We start from the raw sequence: 4851 nt of genomic DNA, 5'->3' as shown, positions 1-4851 counted from the left end.
TGACCCTGTAACACACTTTAAGCTACTTTTGCATCTTGTGAAGTTCGCTCAGTAAAGAACAATGTCCATAGGTCTGTCTGCTTGGAAATTGTGAATCCAACATTAGACGCTTGCTCTAGGTATACTCTACGCCCCTGGTACAAACTGCTGTTTTCCGCAAACGGCCGTATAAGGATCCTATATTTTCTGTGACGACATAACCAGCTTGAGGAGCACAGTCGTTAGACCCCATGTAGCCACTTCCCATGTAGCCACCTCTACACTCCTGTTGACTCGATGGTGGTTGCCTCACGACAATCGAAACAGGACGCAACATAGAGAACCCAACAGTTTCATCTATCCGAGAAAGACCACTGTAAGCTGATCGAAACGGCAGTTGTTACTTCACAGTTCCTAATTAATTTATGGTGCTAAATGACAAATAGGTTTTCATTCATCTTAACAATGACAATGGAAGCCGTCGCACCTTTACTACATTTGTCACAGAGAGAATTGCCATTGTGGAGTCAATAGATTCGTTTATAAAGATGGATATGGTATCTTCATCTCCTGGATGACAAGGTTACGAAACCATGTCGATCATTGTTTTATGTGCTTCTGGTGACTGCGTGTAGATGAACAAAAACATCCAGTATCTTTATGGCGGGAAAAAATGTTTCAGGGGAACGAGTTCAGTGGGTTACGTTTTATATACCGAGCTGGCGCAATAGTTATGGCACAGGGTTCGTATTCAGGGAGTATAGGGTTCATCCTATCGTTCTGGCCGGCCGGTATGGCCGAGCGGTTCTAGGCGCTTCAGTCTGGAACCGCGCGACCGCTAATTTCGCAGGTTCGAATCCTGCCTCGGGCATGGATGTGTGTGATGTCCTTAGGTTAGTTAGGTTTAAGTAGTTCTAAGTTCTAGGGGACTGATGAACTCATATGTTAAGTCCCATAGTGCTCATAGCCATTTGAACCATCTATGGTTCTGATTTAGGTTTTACATGTTTACCCTTTAAGACTAGAGGCGAATTTCAGGATGATACTATAGTAAAGTTTCAGCCGATTTCCTTCCCTTTCCAGTAAGTGGAATACACTAATGATGTCGACGTCAGCTGGGCGTTACACTCAAACTTCCCCCAAAGCCGTGTACCTCGCTTATACACATCCACGTTAGCTATCACGTCCAAGAATTTATTCTGTGTTTCCCCCTCAATCGCGTTTTCTTTGGCTATCTCTTGTCTTCTAATCCCTCTTTGTCGCTACCTCTCAGCTCTTTCCTTCTCCCCTCCCCCCCCCCCCCCAACTATCTCTCTCTTTCCCTTCTCCCTCCATCTGTCTCCTTCTCTCTCCTTGTTTGTAACCTATTGTCTTATTCTCCATTCTCTCGCTCCCTCTTCTTCTTTAATTTCTCTTGTAGATTAAAACCTCGGAAGCGACTTTGTCCGTACCGCCAATAAGCAAATGATGTGTCCCCAGCGCTCCCATTAGTTCCACTGAGAGACCTCGGCCTTTCCGTTTTCAATTAAACTAATAAGCTGCAGCTGCTCGCAGACGCCTTCGCCTTCCCGTTTGCCCATGCCGACGTCTTTTTGCCACTAAGCGGCGAGCGCGCATTTTATGGGCAGTAAACGGGGGCTCTGTGACCGCCGCCGCCGGACGCGCTCGTGGTCATGGCCGTGGCCGCAACGGAAAATTAAAGCTATTCATCCTAACTTTGTTTCTTTACGAGCGAGGCGTTAACGCGGTGGCAAGTGCCATTACGACTTGGGCCCTTCTTTTCTATACCCCGGCACTCCTATAAATACTCTTCTCATTACGTTACTTCATCATATCGGCATTAAGATGAGGAGCAAAATACGTGCACTAGACTGGCATTCTGAAGTTACCGGACTGAAATTCTCCTCTTGAAATCCTGATGTGGGATTTCTGTGATGCCTTCAGAGTATCAGACGGGAACGTTTTGCTCGATCCTTATCTTTGTTAGGTGTAAGTAGATGGGCAATTTTATATTTCTCCATGGGGTCTATCCTTTTTTGCATCTACAGTGAAGAATTATTTTAAAAAATCTCGTTTACAGTTTCTAAAGAGAATCTGCGAGTCTTAATCAGTGCTATATGCGTAGTTTCTTCTATTCACCTTGCATGTGGCGTTATCATTTTCCGAAACTGTCTCATTTTTGGTCTGCATGGTCTGAGTGGACGCAGAGATGGTTCTGGTAACGATAGTAAAGATCGGGGTACATATACTTACACAGAATTACATCAAGAAAAATTAAGAGTAGACGATGAGTTTTGCTATATGGGCAGTAAAGTAACTGACGATGACTGAAGTAGTGAAGAAATGAAGTGCAAACTGTCAGTAGCAAGAAATGCATTTCTGAGAATGAGGAATGTCGTAACATCGTATATATGGGGTGATTAAAAAAAGAACATACTTCAGTTGCTTATTACAGACAAACTGTACTAGATAGAAACACATTGCGCATGTCACTGCGTAGAGGAAGATTACTAGTTTTGTGTTCCACGGACACTATACCATACACTCAGCATGAGCACCACGCGGTGCTGGAGAAACTACGAAACGGTACTCCATTTCATTCCAATCATACCTTCTGTTATGGTCGCCGGGAGGCAATTGCTCCAGTAACTGCGACTTATGAGACTTTCTACGAAGCCGTCGCTTCAGAATGCGCCACGCCGTTGTTGAAAAGTCTAAGTTCGTACCCCGCTCGTCTTGTGGACTTCCGAGGGCTCCGTGCGAAGGCATTGTGGCGTGCGGTTAGGATTACGGTATTTTACAAATCGTGGGCAGGACCACAACAAAACCCATAACTTATGATTAGCGTAACATGGGGTTTCATTTAATTGCTGCCTCTCCCGACTAAAGATAGTTATCCTGTCAAAGAAATCTCCACCTGAGAACGCGTACCAATGTTGTCTGTCAAGCAATGTAAATGGGACTAAATTTTTTTTTACAAGAGTGATCTCACACAATTTAGCGAACAATTATTCAAAGTGAAACATTTTTCCTTACACAAAATGAACTATTTTTACATAGAATACCAAATGCGCACAACACTAATGTATTCTTTCCTGTCAAAAAATATTTCCTAATAGTTCTTACGAAACAATCAGGGTTCATACATTAGCAGAGAACAGTTTCACCACGTAAGATACTGTTTGCACCATATTTAAAGATTATTCATAATCTAAGTCGAATTTATGATTTTGGGTGGGTTCTGGGCCACCAATACACAATTATTATCGTAAAAATTGACCATCAAGATTCTTGTGCCCTTAGTAGTTTGATTTAGAACTGCCGCTGTAATATTTCACTACAATGGCGTCCAACATAAGACAGTCACTTATTATTTCTGCTTCAGACGTTGTTTCACTCTCAAAAAATAACATAGATATTAAATCTTTCCTGTACCTTAACTATATGCATTAACATTTAAAAGTATTTCTCCATGTTACTCACTCATTATTCAGCACTTTACCAATAATCCGCGCTGTAGATCAATAGCGCTAATGGCTGCGTTCCATTGTAGCTGAACAGAAAACTTAAACGTTTATTTAGGACGAGAATCATATTGAAATAAAGTTTCAAACATAAGTATTGATTTCAGTGACACAGAAACTCTATTTTTCAAATATTACTAAGCAACATAACACAGTTTTTTACCGTCCTCAGTGCTACGTGGCATCAATCTCGTCCGATCATTACAACAGTTCGAACAAGAAGAAGAATTACTCTAGAAAAATCAGAGATAACAAAATATGAAGATTTCCATTATCTTTTTCCATGAGTATTGTCTGAGATATAATTTTCACCCCTGACAGTAGTTAATTATTATTATTTTAGTATCGACGAAGTCCTTTTATATTAACATCACGAGAATGTTCGCCCAAATTGCACACACAATGCCGTCGTGAATATTGTTCTGAATAAAATATAGTCGTGGATGTTACAGAATCTCGTATACGCTCGACATTTTCATCAGACGTGCGTGGCTGACCAGTTTTCGCTTTGCATATGCTACGAACGTCGAAGAATGTTGTATGCTAGTCATAAATATGCTTGTGCGAAGGCGGCGTCTTGCTGAACCGATAGCGGGATGCACTTCATAGTTGAACAATGAAAGGACTTCGCGCAAATTCCAACACACAAAATGTTTCCTCTGGTAATGTAGTCGCCATGTTCCATTTGTAAAGACTGTGCCCTTGAGAGAAAGAAACTTTTAAATTTGGTGCTACATAGAATGCTGAAAATTAGATGGTAATTAATTTAGAAAGACCCGCTTCAGTTGTACTCCGTCTACAGGCCACAAGTGGCCCATATGGACCATCCGACCACCGTGTCATCCTCACTGAGGACTCGGATAGGAGGGGCATGTGGTCAGCACACCGCTCTGCCGGTCGTTATGATGGTTTTCTGTGACCGGAGGAGCTATTCGGTGGAGTAGCTGCTCAATTCGCATCACGAGCTTGAGTGCACCCCGAACAATGTTAACAGCGCATGGCGCCTGGATGGTCACCCATCCAAGTACCGGCCACGCCCAACAGCGCTTAACTTCGGTGATCTGACGGGAACCGGTGGTTTCACTGCGGCAAGGCCGTTGCCCTCAGTTGTAATAGTATTTCTTTAAACCACGACCACATTTTCACATCACAATATATTTTACACGTGTTATAAGGGACGATAAAAAGTTTCTCTTTTAGGTCATTGCTGCAACGAATATGTAACGTTGCATGACTCAGATGCTGGTATATAAACACCGATAAGTAGTCAAATTATTACTATGGCATTCGTGTCTTTCCGATGTGCGTGCGGTAAACGGGGAAAAGTTTTCTATGTGCGACGTTATTA

The 4851-nt window shown here is 42.5% G+C and overlaps 1 pseudogene; it reads right to left on the bottom strand.

Moving 5' to 3' along the window:
* Positions 1-4488: 4488 nt before the first annotated feature.
* LOC126482721 (5S ribosomal RNA) lies at positions 4489-4605 on the bottom strand (annotated as a pseudogene).
* Between the last annotated feature and the right edge of the window lie 246 nt (positions 4606-4851).

The sequence above is a fragment of the Schistocerca serialis genome, chromosome 5 (genome assembly GCF_023864345.2).
Source record: "Schistocerca serialis cubense isolate TAMUIC-IGC-003099 chromosome 5, iqSchSeri2.2, whole genome shotgun sequence".
NCBI classification, from domain to species: domain Eukaryota; kingdom Metazoa; phylum Arthropoda; class Insecta; order Orthoptera; family Acrididae; genus Schistocerca; species Schistocerca serialis.
Note: the sequence above shows the minus strand (reverse complement) of the source record. Positions and strands in the feature narration are given on the sequence as shown.